Here is a 13,372-nt window from a genome sequence, read left to right on the forward strand (position 1 = left end):
CGTCCCTGGGTGGACTCGAACCACCAACCTTTCGGTTAACAGCCGAACGCGCTCACCGATTGCGCCACAGAGACACAAGGGGACGCTGGTCTTTATTCTCACCGAAAGCAAGCCTAACTACCAAGCTAGGCGGAGCCACCTGTCTCTCACATGACAGTAGCTTCTGCTCCAAGCCTCGGACAACCATGGAAATGTAGTCCACTCCGCGCGTTGGATCCCGTGGGGAAGCTGGGCGATGCCGAAGACAGAAGGGCAGCCGAGCGTCTCCGCCCAGCCTTGCTCCTCTCCCGCTTCAGATGCAGCGCCGGGAGACGCCCCGAGCCTGAGCCGAGGGGGGCCCGAGGGAAGTCCCGTGGGCTCAGTGATGGCTCCTTGTTTGCTACGCCTTTACTCAACCACCTGCGCCGCTGGGCAGCGGTTTAGTAGGTGAGATCCGTGTGGCCGCAGCTGGAAAGAGATCAGATCCCAGGAGGAAGAGTGAAAAGCAGGGAGAACAAGAAAAGGCATGAATGAAACAAAGAGACCTCCCAGAAAGCCTGTGAGGAGATTGGGACCAGATCCTGAGAGAGAAAAATTACTTTTATAAAGTAGCAAAATAGGGAGGGAGAATCGGAGAAAACATCAAAAAGAGAAAAGCACGAACTTCTGTAAGTGTGCATGAACAAAACAGCAAAAACAGTGTGGTACCTTTATGTGGAGACCTGTCTGTGCAGTTAGGACTGCAGTTATGCCGGTCTGAGGTGCATTGTGCTTGTATAGCGTAAGTGCTGCATTGTAGCAGCAGCAACCTCTGCTCCGATCCAGGCTATAGCAAGGTAGTGTCTATAGCCTGTCTTTCCATTTGCCTTTTTTCTTTTTTTTAGTTGACTTATAGTTGATTTACAATGTTCTGTTAGTTTCAGGTGTACAACAAAGTGATTCAGTTATACATACATACATGTCTATTTTTTTTCAGATTCATTTTCCTTGTACATTACTACAAAATATTGAGGATAGTTCCCTGTGCTATACAGTAGGTCCTTGTTGGTTATCTATTTTATATATAGCATGTGTATATGTTAATCCCAAACTCCTAATTTATCCCTCCCTCTTTTTCCCTTTAGTAACCATAATGTTTTCTAAGTCTGCAGGGCCATCTGTTTTGTATATAAGTTCGTTTGTATCATTTTTGGTTTTGTGTCTTAGATTCCTCATATAAGCAATATCATATGAAATTTGTCTTTGGCTTACTTCAGTTAGTGTGACAATCTCTAGGTCCATTCATGTTGCTGCAGTTCGCATTTCATTCTTTTTTATATCTAAGTACTATTCCAACTCTTTGCTTTTAATTCCAGCACCAGCTATGTCCCTTAGCAGTGGTGGAAGAGCAGAGTTTGCCGCTGGCCTTGCAGTGATATACAGTGAGATGAGGAGTAAATCCCAAAGCGCACAAATCTACTGGTCAAACCAAAACCTAGGATGATTACCTGTCTCACTGTTAAGCAGAACACAGCCCCAGAGTTGAAATATCACCTCTCAAGGAGACTTGCCTATAGTTTGCACTAATAAAATGGCATGGTCATTGCTGGCTTTTCTGGTAAAGCTATTTCTTTTTTGTTTTGGTTTTAAATTTATATTTATTTATTTTTAATTGAAGGATAATTGCTTTACAATATTGTGTTGGTTTCTGCCATACATCAACATGAATCAGTCATAGGCATACATATGTCTGATTGATCACTCTTGATCCTCCCTCAAGTTTCCTCAGTACCATCTTTCTAGATTCCATATATATGTGTTCATATACAGTATTTGTTTTTCTCTTACTGAGAGTGAAGATATTTCTGACATCAGTGAGGGCTTTTTTTACACTAAAGGAGAACAAAGATTTAATGGCTTTACAATAAATACAAACTAGTCCTCACAGTCTATCTACAACTTGTCTCCAGTCACCATTCACTGATTTTTATGGAAACCGTAAATCATTGAACTATATTTTACATAGTGTAAAAAGTACACACCTTTAGTTCATAGGCAGTCTGCTGACTTTGGGCAAATGTAGTCATCACCTGAATCAAGTTATAGAAGATTCCCACCATCCTAGAAAGTCATTTGAGCCCCATTTCAAGGCAATCCCTACACTAGATAGATTGCTAATTATTATTGTGAGGTCTATTGCAATAGTGTACTGTTGATTGCTCTTGAAATTCAGATGAATGAACGCACATTTTTTGGTAACTTCTATTTCATGCAAAATTTTGTTCACTAAATACATTCATATTATTACACATATCACATTAATTTTGGTATTATTGGAGTAATTCCGGTGGGGATTTTCTGGTGTTAATTGGTGTTCTTGATGAATATTCTTAGTATTTTGATGAATATTCCATAACAGACTTTTTGTGTACGTGTACATCCACAGAAGTTCTGCAGTTGCTGGGTCATGGAGTCAAAGATTAACTTTAACTTTATTAGAAATTGCCAACAGTCTTCCAAAATGATATCAAACCAACTACTACAGATGCAATTGCTCCAAATTTGTCAGCATTTGATATACGAATTATTTTAAATATAGTCATGCTGGAGGGCGGAGAAGGCAATGGCATCCCACTCCAGTACTCTTGCCTGGAAAATCCCATGGACGGAGGACCCTGGTAGGCTGCAGCCCATGGGGTCGCAAAGAGTTGGACACGACTGAGCTTCACTTTCACTTTTCACTTTCATGCACTGGAGGAGGCAATGGCAACCCACTCCAGTGTTCTTGCCTGGAGAATCCCAGGGATGGGGGAGCCTGGTGGGCTGCCGTCTATGGGGTCGCAGAGTCGGACACAACTGAAGTGGCTTAGCAGCAACAGCAGCAGCAGCATGCTGGAGGGTGTGTAATGATATCTCCTTATAGTATTAATGTTTATTTCCCTAATGAGTAAAATTATCAAGAATATTTTGTTACAACTCCTGGTCATTAAAATATCTACCTTTGTGATCCAGATAGACCCTGGCTTAGGTTTCCCAGGAAAAGAAAAAGCGGTGCTGTGATCTATCCCCACGGTGCAGATGGATCCTCCAAAGTATCTCTGGTAGACAGAGACCCAAGTTAGAGTTGTTCTCAGAGGCCACTATCTCACATCCCATGACTGGCCCAGCAAAAGCATATGCTGCCGACCTCCCAGGTTTTTATCATCTCCACCCACTTGTCAGTTGAGCAGGGTGGAATATATTTTTAAAATATTCTCTTTCAATCTATAAATTCACATTCATTTCCCTGAGTAATTGGAATTTCCAATTTGTCACTACCACAAGGAAAAACCTGTTATTGGTGACATAAGCAGACAGTTCCTGTAAAAATCAACACCAGAATATCAATGCTCAGGCCTGGGGCATCTCCGGGTGATCCACATACATGCCCTGACTCTCCAGTTGCTGCTGTTTGGAATCCCTGTGGTCTCTACCAGGCAGTGGGCATGTTTTCCCTTTTCTCTTGGACACTTGCTCAGAAGACCTGTTAGGACAAATGTTATGTCATTGTAGGGCAAGAGGTGAGAGAGGGAGTGGGGGTGGTAGATGAGGGGTAGGGGGTGTGGACCAAGCCTGCAGAGGCAGCAGTGGAAGAGACAGCACAGTGGCTGTGGGTGTGTGTGGGTCCGGAAGAACTGCTGAAAGGCAGTCAGTCTGGGGGGTAAGCGTGTGTGCTCTGCCAGTGTGGGGAGGAGCAGGAAGACTGGGAGATCTTTGCTAGAATTACTTTGCAGAGAGGGATTTGGTAAGGGTGGAGGGGAGGAAGGTGACCCTGAAGAAAGATGGTGGCTCATGGTGAAAGGTAGTTGTTGAATCACGCGAATACACCAGGATTCTTGGCCCCCGGAGGAGAAGAATTCAATCCGGGGCCAGAGACGAGGCTTGATCGCTCAGAGCTTTTGTGTAATAAAGTTTTATTAACGTATAAAGGAGATAGAGAAAGCTTCTGACATAGGCATCAGAAGGGGGCAGAAAGAGTACCCCCCCTGCTAGTCTTCAGCTCGATGTTATATAGTCACTAGCAGTCTGTTAATGAAAGAAAGGAATGTCTTAAAATTCAGAATGGCACCAAATGGTTTATCTTGGGCCATAAAATAATTAACTTGAATCTTAAAGAAGGGCAGACCACCATACAAATAGTTTCATTTACATAGATTAGGGGAACAATATCTGAGTATAACATACTGGTTTGTCAAGTAGGTTTTGGGCCAAGAGGCGGAACCGACTTGGAGACAGAGCTTGGGGTAAAGGCGTAGTACATTAGCATAGCTTAAGACAAACATTTCCATAAGAAAAAGGCATTGGTTATCTCTAGGCTCAAGAATAGCTAACTTCAGGCGAAACCAGGTGTCATTATGGCAACACAGTATTTTAAGAGAAACCTCCCTTTAAATTTGTATAGAGAAGGAAAAAAATATCGCTAGTTTGTTTCCTCCTGCCGCCTAAGAGAGAGAAAAATGTCTGACACTTGCAGGCTATTTCCTCCATTTGGAGACCCCTCTCTCCTTGGGGACCCCTAGATTTCCTATCAACCTGCCTAGGAAATGACTCTTTCATTCCCCCCTTTTCTTTTAGGAGAACTATGTTGCCCAAGGAAAAGGGGCGTCGTTCTCATTTCATAACTACTTCCGAGCTGACAAGGGGCGTTGTCCCTAAATTGGTGAGGCAACATATTCTCCTAATCCTCATATTGAGGATATCTGATCCAGGGGCCCCTAATAGTAGCTGGAGGAAGCTACAGCAGTAGTAGGAGTTTGAGCAACCATTTGTAACTTAAAAGCTTTCATGTGGCTAGAAACAAATCTAGTTATACAATTACAGATCCAGGGAGCAAACAGCAAGAACAAAACAACCAGAATCATAATTAAAAGTCACATTATGTCCATAGTTAAAGTGCAAAGTGTTGCACCAGTCCATTTTAGGGTTGGTAGATGTCATCAGATGAAGAAGAGGCATCGCATGTGATTGCTGTCGAAGGTATTCACAGACTTGGAGAAAGTCTTTTCCTTGAAGTGGGGATGTCCACCACGGGAAGCCTTCCACTGACGAAGAGGGGAGTGCTCCGCAGACCCAGCAGTTTATCCTTTAGATCTTTCCGAGCTGCATAGTTTAAAGTTAGGAATTGAGAACAATCGTGATCAGGTGTTTCATTTTCCTTCTCAGGAAGGAAAGTGGCAGGATTTAAATTTCCACAAACTTAAAGCTTAGTTACTGGTCCTTTTAACAACAATGACTGATACTTAAGAAGTCTACTGTCTGTCATCCAAATATTAACCCTAGAATTTAAGATTTCACTCACATCATGAGAAGTCAGTACAGTAAGGTTTTGTCCATTAATTATTTTTAAAGCTTCAGGTGCTAATAAAGCCGCTGCCCCAATTACTCTTAGGCAGTGGGGCCACCCACGTGAAACTACATCTAATTCTCTGCTTAGATAAGCAATAGGTTGCTGGTGAGGCCCTCGGGGTTGTGTCAAAACTCCCAATGCCACACCTTTTCCTTCAGTGACAAACAAATTAAATTCTGACCCTGTGGGCAAGCTCAGAGCTGGAGCTTGCAGGAGAGCAGTCTGAAGAACCTTAAAAGCCTTTTGAGTTTTTGGAGACCAAACCAGTTTGTCGGTTTGGGCCTGCTGAGTTTCAGCTATAAGTTTATATAGAGGCCGGGCAAGTTCCCCGTAACCCAGAATCCAAATGCGACAGTAACCTGTGATTCCCCAAAATCCTCTCAATTGTCTTAAAGTCATAGGTAGGGGGTGATTTAGTATAGGTTTAATTCTCTCAGGGCCTATGGCCCTAGTCCCTTCTGATATGATTAGGCCCAGATATCTAACCGATTCTTAACAAAGCTGAGCCTTTTTTCTTGATGTCTTGTAACCACCATCTGCCAGAAAGTTTAAGAAATCTTCTGAGGCTCGCGAACAAGCTTTCTCTGTCTCACCACAGAGCAAAATATCATCTACATATTGTAACACCACTGCTTTAGAGCTATTAAAGTTTTGTAGATCCCGTGACAAACTTTGTCCGAATAAGTGAGGACTGTCACGAAATCCCTGGAGCAAAACTGTCCAGGTTAACTGAGAAGCTGGCTGCGTAGGGTCTTCAAAGGCAAATAGGAATTGACTTTCTTCCACCAAAGGCACTGAATAGAAGGTGTCCTTTAAATCAACTACTGAGAAATATTTGGCCCGTTCAGGAATTTCAGACAATAGAGTATAAGGATTAGGCACCACGGGGTGCAAAGGAACTACAGCCTCATTTATTATTCGTAAATCTTGAACTAGTCTCCATTTACCATTTGATTTCTTCATACCCAAAATAGGAGTGTTGTAAGGACTGTTACAGGGAATTAATAGTCCCTGCTCCTTTACATTTTTGATGATGGGTTTTAACCCTTCCTTAACTTCAGGTTTCAGTGGATACTGCTTCTTATATGGAAATACGTGTGGGTCTTTGAGCTTAACAACTACAGGAATAGCATTTTGTGCTCAACCCACAGATTTTTCATCAGCCCATACTCTAGGATTTACATTTTGTTCAACTAAAGGGAGAGAAAGGGAGGGCTCCATATTCATGAAAACAGAGGCATGGACGTTGCTCAGTATATCTCTTCCCAAAAGGGGTGAGGGAGATTTTGGCACAATCAGAAACTCGTGTGAAAACAGCACAGAATCCCAGTTGCAAGATAAAGAATAACTGAAATAATACCTTTTGGCTCGTCCAGACAGTCCCATTACGGAAGCGGATCGGGAAAAAAGTGGGCCAGGGGCTTCAGTAAGCACAGAATAAGTTGCCCCAGTATCTAAAAGGAAATCAATGGATTGGCCCCCCACAATTATTAATACCCGGAGTTCCTCAGGTGTAATTAGGACGGGAGCTTGTCCGGGGACCCCCAGGCACCTTCAGTCCTGATTGTCTTGAGAGTCCGACCCGGGAGACCTATGCCTCTGGGGGCAGTCTCTCTTCCAATGTGGTCCTTTGCAGACCGGACATGGAGCCGGGGGCGGCTTAGATGCCTGAGGGCAATCTCGCTTGAGGTGCCCCTCCTTTCCACAGTAGTAGCAAGCCCATCTCTTTTCACCTGGGCCCCTCTGGGCATTTTTCTCAGGCTGTTTAAGAATGTTTTTCATAGCCATGGTGAAGGCTTCCGCCTTTTTCTTTGTCTTTTTTTGCCTTTCTTTCTTTTCCTCATATTCCCTATCATAATAGACTGTCTGAGCCAGTTTTAACAGAGTATCTAAAGACTGATTTGGTCCATACGCCTGTTTTAATAGCTTACGGCGGATATCTGGAGCCGACTGAGTGAGAAATCTATCCTTTAAGATCACTTTTCCCTCTTCACTTCCGGGATCAATCTCAGTGAATCTGCGAAGGCCTTCTCTCAGTCTATCTAGGAATTTACCAGGAGCTTCTTTCTCCTCCTGTTCTATATCTGTCAATTTGCCATAGTTTAAAGGCTTAGAACGCGCCTGCCTAAGTCCCTCGAGAATACATCTAACAAAATGACTCTGATCCCATCTTCCTTTAGCTGTGTTGTAGTCCCAGTCTGGTTCTATAGTTGGGACCGCCTGATTCCCAGTGGGGAGGGCCGCTATCTCATTCTCCCTCTTCCCTACTGATTCATTACCAAGCCATTCATCTCCATAAGCAACCGCTTTTCCCAAAACTCGAGTCTTTGACTCAGGAGTCAGCGTTTGTCCCAAGATATACATCACATCCTTCCAAGTGAGGTCATAAAGCAGAGTAACACCTTTAAAAGCTCTAATATATTTTTTTGGGTCCTCTAAATAGTCTCCCAGATCCTCCTTGATTCTTTGTATTTCTTGATAAGAGAAAGGCTTATTAACTCTCACAGACTGATTATTTTTCCCAGTGGGTGTTTCATAAAGAGGCAACAGCTTGTGTGGCTGTTCCTCAGTCTCTCTGGCTGTTCTGCGCATATGATCCCAGGGATAGATTGGAGAAACCTGTTTTTCCTCTTCTCTTTGTCTCCTGTCCTCCATCTCATCTTCGATGGTCTGAGTTTCTACTGAAACCAGAGTAGTCTGAGGTCGTACTGAGACAGGAGTAGTTTGGACCTTCATGTGGGCAGTTTGAATCCCAGTTTGGAGTCTCCAGCACGGGGGCAGAGTAAGAGGACAGGAGGGAGCTGAAGATTTCACGCCCAAATCTATACCCTTAGGACATAAGTCTGGCATATTTCGCAGAGAGAAAAAGGGCAACACATATGCTACTTCTACCCATTTCTCTTGTTCCTTACAGAACCGGTCTAATTGTAGAACAGTATTATACTTAAGAGACCCTCCAACTGGCCACCGTTCGCTGTCCTCCAATGGATACCGTGGCCATGCAGTATCACATAGGAAGACCAGGTGTGTCTTCTTTAAGCCCTGGGGATCAAATCTATCCCAGTTTTTCAGGATACAGTTCAAAGGAGTGAGGCTGGAATTGTTAGCTCCCATCTGTAAGAGAGGAAAAAAAGCGACCAGCGCCATTTTTTCTACCGGAGGCGTCCCTCCCTGCTCTAGATGGGGGTGTAGACAGACGTTACACCAAAAGCTTTTCCTTCCTGGTCGGACTTAGTCTGTCCCTTACCGACGCAGGCGCCGTACTCGTCCCTCCCGGTTCTACCACCGAGATGGGGTGGGGATGTACCAGGGGTAGACTTGATAGCATCCCTACTTGACGTCCAGCTCTTCACCCTTAACCTTGCTTGCCTCTGATGTCACCTGGGGTGAATCAGAGTAACCTTCCGGAATGCCTCCCAAGCTAAGACTCCCGGGGGAAACATTCGTCACCTGAGTGTCTGTGCACGACCCTGAGTATTTCCTGACCACAATAAGACTGATGTGAACATAAAACAGATGTTCTTTCCAAGCATCACCACATCAGTATAACAGCCTCCTCTGATCCACTAAGAGCCTGCGTTACCCATCGCAGTCCCAATCTGAGTAACCTTTAACCTCAGAGATGTTCTGGGAGCTAGAGCTCCATCTAGCTTCCGAACTTTCGATTTCTAGCGAGGCTAGGTGCTTTCTTGACTACCAATCCAAGTTTGGGACCTAAGCCACAGTATACAGTAACAGTATAGATCACAAGTCCCTTGAAAGTCTATGATCCAATAGATTAGGTTAGTACTTCTAATTCCCAAGGAGTTATGAAATGGTCAAAGAGACCGAAAAGTTTGACCGAGAAAGGAGAGTTCGGTCCACACGCTTTGCCCATTTTTGGTCGGTTTTCGAAGGAGACACTGGGTGCCTCTTGGCATTGGCAGGTCAGTATAACGCCCCGACAGGTTTCTGCCATAAGCCATATGAGATCACCGTGGAACCGCAGAGCAGGGCCCCTTACTTGCTTCACGCAGGGCTTGTCATTCATTCACACAAGCACACGGTAGAGTTAGTAAAGCACAGCAGAAAACGTGTTCGCTAAGAGAACAAAGAACTAAAGCTCCAAGCATCCTTACCTTGTCCTGAAGGATCCCGGACGAGCCCCCAAGATGAAAGGTTGTTGTTGAATCACGCAAATACACCAGGATTCTTGGCCCCCGGAGGAGAAGAATTCAATCCGGGGCCAGAGACGAGGCTTGATCGCTCAGAGCTTTTGTGTAATAAAGTTTTATTAACGTATAAAGGAGATAGAGAAAGCTTCTGACATAGGCATCAGAAGGGGGCAGAAAGAGTACCCCCCCTGCTAGTCTTCAGCTCGATGTTATATAGTCACTAGCAGTCTGTTAATGAAAGAAAGGAATGTCTTAAAATTCAGAATGGCACCAAATGGTTTATCTTGGGCCATAAAATAATTAACTTGAATCTTAAAGAAGGGCAGACCACCATACAAATAGTTTCATTTACATAGATTAGGGGAACAATATCTGAGTATAACATACTGGTTTGTCAAGTAGGTTTTGGGCCAAGAGGCGGAACCGACTTGGAGACAGAGCTTGGGGTAAAGGCGTAGTACATTAGCATAGCTTAAGACAAACATTTCCATAAGAAAAAGGCATTGGTTATCTCTAGGCTCAAGAATAGCTAACTTCAGGCGAAACCAGGTGTCATTATGGCAACACAGTATTTTAAGAGAAACCTCCCTTTAAATTTGTATAGAGAAGGAAAAAAATATCGCTAGTTTGTTTCCTCCTGCCGCCTAAGAGAGAGAAAAATGTCTGACACTTGCAGGCTATTTCCTCCATTTGGAGACCCCTCTCTCCTTGGGGACCCCTAGATTTCCTATCAACCTGCCTAGGAAATGACTCTCTCAATGGGGTACCTGGCAGCAGAGATACCGGGATCTTGAAAGGGCTTAAACCAGGGCAAAGCCTTGTCCATTGCCTTCGTGTGGTGCTGAATTCTGTGATGTTCTTACTACTGGGAAACTCAACTTCAGAATTTCTGCTTGATGATCCCTAGATAGTAAAATGTGTATATTCATTTAGGTGAGTTTGAAGAAAGGACAAGCTTAAACTGTGGAGTGGCCATCAGAATAGATTAGAGTAGCAAGAGATGGATAGGCATTACCCGGAAAATGTATCAAAGGGCCTCATCCATGTATCAAAGTGTATCATCCATACTTGGCTAATAAAAATTTTCTACATCTTGATCCTGGTAATTATTTCACATCAAATAGCTGTTCATTTGTGCATCTTGTTCTGTGATTACACACCTTGATAATTTCCTTTTTGGATAGAATTGGCGGTCACATGTCAGAGAACCCGGTGTAGACCATTATCGGGTTTTAGAAAAAAAGGGAAGCAGACACCAAGTGTAACTCTAATGCCGTGACTCGGATTCGAACCGAGGTTGCTGCGGCCACAACGCAGAGTACTAACCACTATACGATCACGGCGCGCCACACTCAAAGCTACAATGAGTTTTGATCTGTGTTATTTGACTTAAAATGATTCCAATCATTGCGCTGCTTTATTCTTGGAAACTGTAGGTATTCTTTTTCTCTCCTGCATCTCCAATGCCTGGCTTTCCCTCTCTTCCTATCAGTCCTGATACAGGATGAGAAAATGAAACCAAACCGAAAACCAATTCTCACCTCCCCAGATCTGGCACGCTCTTTCTAGGAAGTCTGGTTGTCTTCGTTCCCACCTCGCCAGCTTCTTTCCTGGCTCTTCGCGTTTGTCCCTTACCGACCTTCCCCACCCCCTGGTTCCAGCTCTTGCCCCACCGACCGCGGCCGATCGGAGCGAGGGCAGCACCGGTTGCGCAGACGGCCGGGTGAAGGCGGAGCAAAGAAATGAAAGAACAATTAGGAGACCACCCGGCGTTCAGCTTCCCTTGGGCCCCCTCGGCTCAGGCCCGGAGCATCTCCGGGGCGCTGCTTCTGCGGCGGGGACGCTCGGTAGCACTTCTGCCTTCTGAATCGCCCGACGCCCGGCTTGCTCACGGCTTCTCCTGTTGTCCGAGGCTTGGATCCGGCGCCGCTCTCCCGGGAAAAGCGGGTGGCTCCGCCTGGCGTGGAAGGAGTGATCGCTCATCCATGGGGATGAGAAAAACCTGATGTACGCCTATCTCTGTGGCGGAATCGGTTCGCGCGTTTGGTTGCTAAGCAAAAGATTTGGTGGTTGAAACCTACACAGGGACGCCTTGCCTGTGCGCACCTGTAAGTACTCAAAGACTTTGTGGTTGTTTCTACTCCTCGCATCCTTTCCGGGAAAGGCCAAAAAAGCCTCTTCTACAATCATCCTCCAACTCCGAGAATGAGTGCAACGAGCAATTAACTGTATCTCTTCACGTTCCTCCTTCATTGTGCATGTTATAAACCCCATAACTCACCGTTGTTTTTAAAAATTTGTCCCATATTTCCAAAGAGATTTAAATTAAAAATCTTGTATTTTTTCCCAGGCAGATGCTGTCTCTCTTTTCCTTCATCCCTATGTGTACATCTAGATTTCCACCTGGTGGTGTTCTTCCTGGAGGGCTACTGTAACATTATTTGAAATGTGGGTCTGTTGGTGATGAAGACTTTCACCATTTGTATGTCTGTAAAGCCATGAAATTAAAAGACGCTTATTCCTTGGAAGGAAAGTTATGACCAACCTAGATAGCATATTGAAAAGCAGAGACATTACTTTGCCAACAAAGGTCCGTCTAGTCAAGGCTATGGTTTTTCCAGTGGTCATGTATGGATGTGAGAGTTGGACTGTGAAGAAGGCTGAGCACCAAAGAATTGATGCTTTTGAACTGTGGTGTTGGAGAAGACTCTTGAGAGTCCCTTGGACTGCAAGGAGTTCCCTACCAGTCCATTCTGAAGGAGATCAGCCCTGGGATTTCTTTGGAAGGAATGATGCTAAAGCTGAAACTCCAGTACTTTGGCCACCTCAAGCGAAGAGTTGACTCATTGGAAAAGACCCTGATGCTGGGAGAGATTGGGGGCAGGAGAAGGGGACAACACAGGATGAAATGGCTGGATGGCATCACTGACTCGATGGACATGAGTCTGGGTGAACTCCGGGAGCTGGTGATGGACAGGGAGGCCTGGCGTGCTGCGATTCATGGGGTCACAAAGAGTCGGACACGACTGAGTGATTGAACTGAACTGAACTGAAAGGTCATTATTCACCTTCATTTTGAAAGACTTATGGGGGTGGGTAGTGATAGAATTCCACCTTGACTTTTTAGGCTTCAGTCCTTTAAAGAGGTTGCTCCACTGTCTTATTACTTCTATGCTTCTCTCTTTTTAAAATCGTTGTTGAATGTGTTACAATATTGTTTGTTTCTTTTTTTTTCTTTTGCCACGAGGCATGTGGGATCTTAGCTCCCCAACCAGGGAGCCAACCCACAACAAGGACCATCAAGGAAGTTCCTCACTTACATGCTTTTGATGAGAAACCTGATATCTTTATTTTTGCTTCTGTAGATACTGGTCTTTTTCCTCTGGTCTCTTGGGGATTGTATTCTTTTTCAAAGGCTTTGAGCACTTTAATTATGATGTGACTAGACATGGTTTTTTCATACTGTTGTGCTCATTTATTTTGTTCATTTGGCTCCCTGGATCGGTAGGTTTATAATCTTTACTACAATTGGAATTATCTGACATTGTTCCTCCAAAAACTATTTCTTGTCTCTGGGTATTTTCAGAAACATTAATCACCTATGTATCATCTCTTTTAATGTTGCCCTACCATTAAGTGACACTGTTTTCATTAAAAATATTCTATTTTGACATGAGTTTCCTTTTGTAAACAACTGTCCTTGACTTTGTGTTCCCTAATCTTGATTTTTTTTTTTTTTATGCAATGTCTAATCTGCTGTTCAATTGTCTTGGATGTTATAGTTATCATCTCTGACATTTGATTTTTGGCCATTTCTGTATATTCCACGGTTCTAGTTAACTTTTGGGGCATATGCACACAGTCACAATAACTG

At 44.2% G+C, this 13,372-nt stretch overlaps 2 non-coding genes across 2 annotated transcripts; both read right to left on the reverse strand.

Moving 5' to 3' along the window:
• TRNAN-GUU lies at positions 1 to 74 on the reverse strand. Its single transcript has one exon. It is a non-coding gene; the product is annotated as a tRNA-Asn (tRNA).
• Positions 75 to 10,769: 10,695 nt separating this feature from the next.
• On the reverse strand, positions 10,770 to 10,841 carry TRNAH-GUG. Its single transcript has one exon. It is a non-coding gene; the product is annotated as a tRNA-His (tRNA).
• Positions 10,842 to 13,372: the final 2,531 nt, after the last annotated feature.

Source organism: Bubalus bubalis, chromosome 6, assembly GCF_019923935.1.
Source record: "Bubalus bubalis isolate 160015118507 breed Murrah chromosome 6, NDDB_SH_1, whole genome shotgun sequence".
In the NCBI taxonomy this organism is placed as follows: Eukaryota; Metazoa; Chordata; class Mammalia; order Artiodactyla; family Bovidae; genus Bubalus; species Bubalus bubalis.